Here is a 9,027-nt window from a genome sequence, read left to right on the forward strand (position 1 = left end):
ACCAGGCCGAGTTTAATTGATTTCGCGATTTTGGCTTCTGGAGCAACAGCCCACTAGGACAGCTGGGCGAGTAATTAAAAGGTGTGTCGCCCAATGTACACCATCACCGTCGTCACCAAATGAGAGAGAGATTGAGAAAAGCGGAGGAGCAGACTATCGGATTGATGCCTCCGTTGGATCCCCTCGAGTGAACACTTTTTTTACGAGTGCAGGAACAAATCACTTTGGGCCCTCTGTTAATTAAATGGGCCGGGAGAACAGACCTAGTTTACCAGAGGGTTCGGTTTTGGCTTCTGGAGCAACAATCCCATTAGGACAGCTGGGCTAGTAATTAAAAGGTGCATTGGAGGTCGCTATATACACCGGGTCTGACGGCCAGACAAGGCCAAATCGGCAAAAATGGACAGACTGAAATGAGAGGGCGTGAGAGGGCAAGGATTAGGTGCAGTCCTAAATATATATATCTGAGTTCCTAAAAAAGATAAAAATAATAAAATAGTAAGCAAATGTATTGCACCAACACCAACCTGAAATTGTCTAATCTCTTTCTTTTTGTTTCTAAAATTGTTTGATGGGCTATAAGCTAAATTCCCTGATTTCTGGACTAAAGATGTTTTTTTTTTCTGATTTCCTGCAACATTTCAAGAAGTCTCAGCTAAACCGCCACCAATTTCAATGAACTAATTCCTCTGAAAATGGCACCTGCGACTATCAACACTCTCTCTGCACCAGAATTTGCATGAACACTTGTATAATTCTATCAGGTCACTCTTTTTTGGAAAAAGGTAACGAAGCTGCTCCCTCAGGCTCTGCATCAATCGGTGCACACGGCCACAACACTAGTTGGTCATGGTTGTCGGCTCACTGATCCACCATTTATTTTCTGCCCTGAACCTGGAAGCTGAACCTAACGCTGTATACTGTCCTGTACAGTTATCATTGATATGGGGATCCGGGGGCTATCCCTTCCACGGTGAAAAGGGCTGGCCGGTCCACCTGGGCTAGTGCTAACTGAATTGCTCGCCTCCTGCATCTCCGACCGATCAGAAGTACTGTTCAAGAACTTGTCGAGCCTCGCATGGATCGCACATATGAGATGGTGGAGATCCAGCACCATGTCTAGAATGTAGTGTTCGGTCTTCTCCTTGTCGGCATGGTATAGCGTCTGAATCTTGAGCGCCTTCCCGCCATTGGTTCCGTTGGGCGCCCTGTTAAGAATTCACGATACACCATCATCAGTAACACACATTTCAAGTTTTGTTGCGCATCTAGTGCACGGGAATGTAGACAAGAGGATCATTGTTATTATACCCTTGGTCCTGCCATTCGCCAAGCATTCGACGCCCCACCCTGATGTGCAGAATGGAGAAAATAAAATGATCAGGTCAGCAGATCATTCATTCAGCAAAAATTTTGCAGAAACTAGTTGAGATGGTTGGATAAATTTGTTGTGTATCTTCAAAGAGTATGCGTCTTTGCGGTACCTTATTGTGGATTCTGCCATGGGCAAGAGCCATTTCATTGTCTTGTTCATGTCATATGTGAGCTGTTCAACTGTCCTCTGAAGAAAGCACATGCCAAGATCAGAAAACGATAAGCATGATAAAACCTACCAAGTTCGTAGGAAACAATTGCTACCTTTTCTTTGTACTCGTGACATTTCAACTTGGTTTGTATGGCTGATCTGACACAAGGAGGCAACGCTTGGTACAATGAATCAATGCCGCTCTTCGGAATTGACGGTACAAATGATGCCTGATAATCAGAAACCTTGATCAGAAACAGATAAGACAAATTTGACCGTCCAATTTGGGCATCAAATTAACTGAAATTCTAAAAGAGTGGAACAATGCATTGTCATTGCGTGCTCTTAGCGGACAAATTTGCGTTGAGTAAACTATGGGCAGAACTAATTATGTTGATGTGTTTATGTCATTTGCGACTACGTTTGGCCATTATCCTTAATAATGGCTTGATGAGCTGTATTTGACATGATAATACATAGAGAAGGATCATACCAAACTCTTTATCTTGAAAATGATGTTCGCATAATGCAGCGCGAGATCGGCAGACCCTAAAGTTAGCTGAATCGTCCGTTTCACTTCCACTGATTCATCTTCGTATTTCTTGAAGACATTTTTTATCTCTAACCGCAAGAAATGTACAACACAAACAAGTTTTTCCACAACCTGCAGTAGAACAGTATGGAATATAAGTTTCTTGAAGATATTTATTTAAGTATGTATTTTTCATAAATCATTACCAGTAAAAGAGAAATTTAATCACCAGCATAGGGGTATAGAATTACATGTTCCATCTTCTTCATCCAAAGTGTTTGCTTCTTCAAGTCCTTGACGAATTTTCTTTCGATCTCCACAGCGTTCGAAAGAGATTGGATTGAACAGAATTGCTCCTCCTGTCCTTCCATATGCTCTTGATAATTTTTCTTGTATATCTCCTCGGAGATGTCGAACCGACGCATTCCATGGTACAATTGCTGCACAACAGAAAATATAAGACATCGACCGCATCAGAATTCCAGTGTTTCTAGAGGAGGGAAATTTATCAAGCACATAAGCATAATGAACTATGAATGAGTCAACTGACCACTGTCTGCTCCGCAAGCGCCATGAGATACTGCATACTGGAAGCTGCTGCTTCTTTAGAGTATTTCTGATGTGTGGGTTCAGACTCCAACCTCGAGAAATGCTGATCCAAGTTGTGCCATTTCGGATCTCTGCATAGGTTTCCGTACCGAGCAACATCTGTAGCAAACTCCCTAAACTCCTCCCTGCATATATAAAATATATAAATTAGACCCACAAAAAAATGCATATAAGCAAATGTACAACCAGAAAGGAAGAGAAGCACTGCTAGTTAAATTAAGTTGCTTGAAAATGTCACTGCTTACCTTTTTTCGGCTCCGACAAGAGCAAGCAACTTGTTGCAATCATCTGAAACCAAGCATCGGACACCTTGGGACTGAAGCACCGCAGACTTCAGGTTCCTCAAACTTTGTTCAGAGAGGAATGTCATCAGATTGTAGCCCTTGCCAATTGTGTTGGCAACCTCAAAGGCCATGATCTCTATTGTCCTAGTTTCTTTGGCAGCAATACAGGACCTTATGCGAGAAATTGCAGTTTTCGGGGTACTCGAAGTCCCTGGTGACTTCCCTGATTCTGCTTTGAAGGTTTTGCTGGAAAACATGTCTGTTTGTGATGCCTGTAAGATCAAAGTGACAATATCAGAGGAGGCTTTTCTAATAGGATAGTTTGGTTGATTCACATTACATGATTAATCATATACATAACTCATAATTTTCCAGGGAATCTATCGTTTTCATGAACAATAGGCAAACAGAAGATATGCTTTGACAAGAAAAATAAACATAATTTCAACCACACTCCTATTAACAAATTCATCAACTATATCAAAATCCAAGACGAAAAAAACTCTCCCTGAAACGCCAATTCTTGTGGGGGGGAAATCCATTTTGTAAAAATAATCACCAATTGATCAAACAAGATTTCTGTCCAAGCAGGAGTACACAAACCAAGCATCAAGGAAGTAATAATATGTCGGGCCACTTGCCTTTGATTTCCCCTTGTCAGACAATGTTGTCTCCTTGGCGGCCAGCGGCGGCGGCCTACCACCCTTCCCGCCTTCGCCGGCGATCTCCGGCGCCGTCTTCCTGCTCCGCTTATTTCCCATCCCAACGGATTGCAACTTCGGCGGCTGCTGCTGCTGCTGCTTCTCCTCCCCCTCCTCCTCATGGCAAGCAGAGGTTTCTTGATCCGAAGACGACAAGGATCCCAGCGCAAGCCTTCCCGAACAGCAGAGCCAACCCATCTTCCTCAATCCGATCAGGAAAGAACTCAAAACTCCACAGTTTCGGCGGCAAGTCGCGGTCTTTAGGGGAGATCCACCAATACGCCCATTCAAAATGATCGTGCAAGAAGCTCTGATTGCAAGAATCGGGAGAAATCAATGACGGGATCCACACAAGAACATCCACAAAGGAGATGACCAGGAAATGGGGGGGACAATCGAAGAACGACGTTAATGTATAGCAGTTTGCAAGTGGGGGGAGGAAAGTCTACTCGTTAAGTAAACAAGTAAAGAATCCAGGTTTGATGCGCATTTTGCTCTTAGTTTAATGGTTGACTTGTGTATCCAGGTGGGAAGGCGAGATGGTCAAAACCCACAAATCAGATCTATTCTCTCCTCTTTTTTACTTCAGAAGAAAAATCAGACAAACCATCTCACATGCTCCTAGATCCGTTCCTCTCCATTCTAGTTTTGGTAAACTTTTATTTTAGATTAGTTTTTGGTTAGCTTTTAGGTAGCCTACTTGACTTTGGGGTGGATTATGATTATTCCGACCTAGCCAATTTCTATCTAATCTATTCTTCATGATTATGCAATACCGAATGCCTTTCCATCCCCTCTCACGGAGAAGATATTCAAAGAACTCGAGATAAGGGGCTTACCCGATGTATTCCTTACACGGTTGATCATCGTCGATGCACGGGGAGGGGGAACTCGGTTTTTTGCATGATTGTAGTCTCATCTTATGTATGCCTTCACTTGCATATCTTAGTGCGGTGTTGAGATGGTAGTGGTGTACACGCGATGGAATGAGTTTATTCAACGGCACCAAGGTTCGGTTGGTCGGTGGAGTCGTGCTTGCAGGGTGGGTAGAGCTTACTACCGTATCACGCTATATCTGGCTGACGATAGGGGTGGTCCTTCATTTGGCTTGGTGTGCAAGGTCGTTGGTTCGGTGGTCATCGAGGTTCTCCTGAAGTGGTAGGGTCGGGCCAAAATAGTGACAAGCTTGGGATGCGCCCTGTCGATAGTGAAAACACAAGAAGCCAATGCCAAGTAAAAAAATAGAGGTTGTTAGTGTTTTCCGCAACGTTGCTACTCTCAGAGCTTACCACCGCACCACGCTATATCTGTTGAGGATAGAGATGGTCCTTCATTTGGCTTGGTCTTCAAGGTCTTTGGCTCGGTGGTCATCGAGATTCTTCTCGGGTGGTGGAGTTGGGCCAAAATATTGACAAGCTTGGGATGAGCCGTGTCGATATTGTAAACTCAAGAAAGAAGCCAATGCCATATAAAAAATAGCTAGGTTCTTAATTTGTTTCCTCTGCCTCAGCTACTCTCATCATTGTATGTGTTTCTTTAACCTCAATCGACAAAAATCATGCTTACCTCCTTGCCCTCCTCCTATCTTCTTATGTTTGACATTATGCACAATGGTACGAATACACACTTAATTTTAAAGTTTTCTTGCAAAATACACCATTTTCCAACTTAACATGCCCTAACCAGACCCTCTATATATTTTAATAATATATGTACGGGCATGGCATTTTAACCCATGGTCCGTGAAAGGTGATTTTTTTGGGGGAGGGGGGTTAAGATAAAGACGTTGAAATCATGAAATGTAATCATACCCATCCAATATATTGCCACATCTATGCAGTTTTTTTTTCTTTTTGCGACAAACCAACATCTATGAAGTTGACAATGGCCATGCAGTTTCCATGTGAAAAAAATACAGTGGGCATGCAGTTAGAAAGAAAATTGAGAACCTTTTATGTATGCAAATTACCATATGAAAATGAGGGTGTGTTTGCTTTGTGCCCCAATTAGCCTAGCCAAAAATTTGGCATGACCAAAGTGAGGGCATGACCAAATTTTTGGTAAGTTATCATTGTTTGGATTGTAGCCAATGTACTTGCCAAAATTTTGGTAAAATTACTAAGACTTCATTTGGTTTGCCACTAGCTGAGTTGCCAAATGTTTTTACGAGTAACTTGGATTGATTAGTGGTTGATCTGATTTTAATTTGGATGTACCTAGAGCCAACAAAGAAAGAGACATATTAAAAATAAGTTTTTTTAATATAAAAAATATTCAATATAATATGCCAAAAAAACATGCGAGAGAAGATTATTAGTAGTGGTTTTGAGGACATTTGTCCAATAGTAAAAGTTCCCTGATCGAAGGAAGTCCAGTAGTAAAACGTATATTAGTCTGGAGCGCACCGGACTGATCCATCAAAACTACGTACCCGTCAATGAAAAATCCATCCAAAACAGCTGTTCGGTTGCCTGAAGAAAAACTGTTCGGTAATCAGGCAGCTACCACGCGATTAATCTGCCGTATTATTTAGCAAGACCTCCGTAAAAGCACTGGACGAGACCACCGTATAAAAGCGAAAACGAAACGAGACCCAGCGTAAATAGCGGGCCAGAGCAGGCTGCCAATTATTTGGCGAGCGTTTTCCACGCCCTTATCGCGCCCACGAATTGGCGAGAATAACACGCGGATGTCGCGGGTAGGCTGGGCGAGCCAATTTTTTGGTGCCAGTCCAAACGGCAGCCAAATCCCGTGAGCGAGCCGATTTTTTGGTAAGGCTAATGTTGATGGTAAACCAAACATACCCTAGAACCGCTATTCACGTACGACGCAAAGCAGTATGACTTAAATATGATGCATCACGATCGACATTGGATCACATAACTTTGGTTTGGTACCAAAATTATTTGACCTCATTGTGTGTTGAGGTGTTTCCTATCAAAAAGTAGTACTGTCCGTACATGTTATGGCTTTCATATGATACGTGACACATTAGCATTGATTAGTAACTTGCATGGAATAAGGCCAGAGGAGGTCGGCAAACTGAGCCAATAGTTAGGTTCCTTGTGGTGAAACCAGCCACCAAATTTTAATCCTAGAAAAAAAAATAGGCAAGAAGAGGTTACCGTATGAAATGATTGTACCAGACTTGTGTTGGAAATATGCCCTAGAGGTAATAATAAAGTGGTTATTATTATATTTTCTTGTTCATGATAATCGTTTATTATCCATGCTATAATTGTATTGACTGGAAACTGAAATACATGTGTGGATACATAGACAACAACATTTCCCTAGTGAGCCTCTACCGGACTAGCTCGTTGATCAAAGATGGCTATGGTTTCCTAGCCATAGACATCAGTTGTCATTTGATAACGGGATCACATCATTAGGAGAATGATGTGATGGACAAGACCCAGACTATAAACGTAGCATATGATCGTATCAAGTTTATTGATATCACTTTCATCGTGTCAAGTATTTGTTCCTTAGACCATGAGATTGTGCAACTTCCTGACACCGGAGGAATACTTAGAGTGTATCCAAACGTCACTTTGTAACTGCGTGATCATAAAGGTGCTCTACATGTATCTCTGAAGGTGTTTGTTGGGTTGGCACGGATCAAGACTGGGATTTGTCGCTCCATGTGACGGAGAGATATCTCTGGGCCCTCACGGTAATACAACATCACAAGAAGCTTGCAAGCATGTGACTAACGAGTTTGATCACGGGATTTTGTATTACGAAATGATTAAAGAGACTTGTCGGTAACGAGACTAAACTAGGTATGGAGACACCGACGATCGAATCTCAGGCAAGTAACATGTCGCCTGACAAAGGGAATTGTATACGGGATTAGCTGAATCCTTGGCATCATGGTTCAACCGATAAAGATCTTCGTGGAATATGTAGGAATCAATATGGGCATCCAGGTCCCGTTATTGATCGGAGAGGAGTCTCGGTCATGTCTACATGATTCTCGAACCTGTAGGGTCGCACGCTTAACGTTCGGTAGCGCTAGGGTAGTATTGAGATATTAATAGTGGAAAGTCTGAAGGTTGTTCGGAGTCCCAGATGGGATCCGGTACATCAAAAGGAGATTCGGAATAGTCCGGACGTAAAGATTCATATATGGAAAGTTTTTATCGGGGTTCCGGAAAAAGTTCGAGTTCTTCGGTATTGTACCGGGAAGGTTCTAGAAGGTTTCAAAGTGGGGCCCACCTGCATGGGGGACCCACATGAATGTGGGTAGTGGGGAAAGTCCCCACAACCCTGGTTTAGGTGCACGAATATCCTCCCTTAAAAGGAATAGTATCATATCCCAAGGGGATAAGATCAGGATCCCTAAAAAGGGGGGAATAGCGATCGGTGGGGAAGGAAAGGTGGGATTTCGTTCCTCCCCCTTTGGCCAACGACCCTAGGGCCTTGGAGGGCAAGCCACCAGCCCCCTACACGCCTATGTAAAGGTGGGGAGGCATTGGGGGCAGCCACCCTTTGACCCTTGCCCGTTACCTCTCCCAGCTCCTCCCATGTTTCACCGGTACGCGCTTGGCGAAGCCCTGCCGGAATTCCGTTGTCACCACGACCACCATACCATCGTGTTGGTCCCGATCTCATCTGCCCCCTCTCTCTCGCTTGCTAGATCAACAAGGAGAGGAAGCATTTGAGCCGCATGTGTGCTAAACTCAGAGGTGTCGTCCGTTCGGCACTTGATCGAGAGTTTGTGGACGCATCGTGATTGGATCGCGAAGACGTTCGACTACATCAACCGCGTTTCTTAACGCTTCTGCTTAGATATCTACAAGGGTATGTGGATCCAATCTCTCCTCTCGTAGATGTGCATCTCCTAGATTGATCTTGGTGAACGTAGGAAATTTTTTTGTTTCCCATGCAACGGTCCCCAACAGTGGCATCATGAGCTAGGTCTATGCGTAGATGACATCACGAGTAGAACACAAAAGCGTTTGTGGGCATTGATGTTCAGATTGCTTCCTTCCTTGGTCTTATCTTGATTCAGCGGTATTGTCAGATGAAGCAGCCTGGACCAACTTTACGTGTCCACGTACATGATACCGGTTTCATCAACTAGCATGCAACTTGTTGCATAAAGATGGCTGGCGGGTGTCTGTCTCTCCCACCTTAGTTGAATCGGATTCGACAAAGGTAGTCATTGTAGAAGGTTAAATAGCAACTTGAATATCAGCGTTATGGCTTTGCGTAGGTAAGAACCTTCTTACTAGTTACTCTTAGCAGCCACGTAAAACATGTAACAACAAATTAGAGGACGTCTAACTCGTTTTTGCATTGTATGTTGTGATATGATATGGCCAAAGACATGATGAGATATATTTGATGTATGAGATGATCATGTTTTGT

General features: G+C 43.2%; 1 pseudogene; it reads right to left on the reverse strand.

Annotated features, from left to right (window-relative positions):
- Positions 1-488: 488 nt before the first annotated feature.
- On the reverse strand, positions 489-4,556 carry LOC125553584 (annotated as a pseudogene).
- Positions 4,557-9,027: the final 4,471 nt, after the last annotated feature.

This window comes from Triticum urartu, chromosome 4 (assembly GCF_003073215.2).
Source record: "Triticum urartu cultivar G1812 chromosome 4, Tu2.1, whole genome shotgun sequence".
Classification (NCBI taxonomy): domain Eukaryota; kingdom Viridiplantae; phylum Streptophyta; class Magnoliopsida; order Poales; family Poaceae; genus Triticum; species Triticum urartu.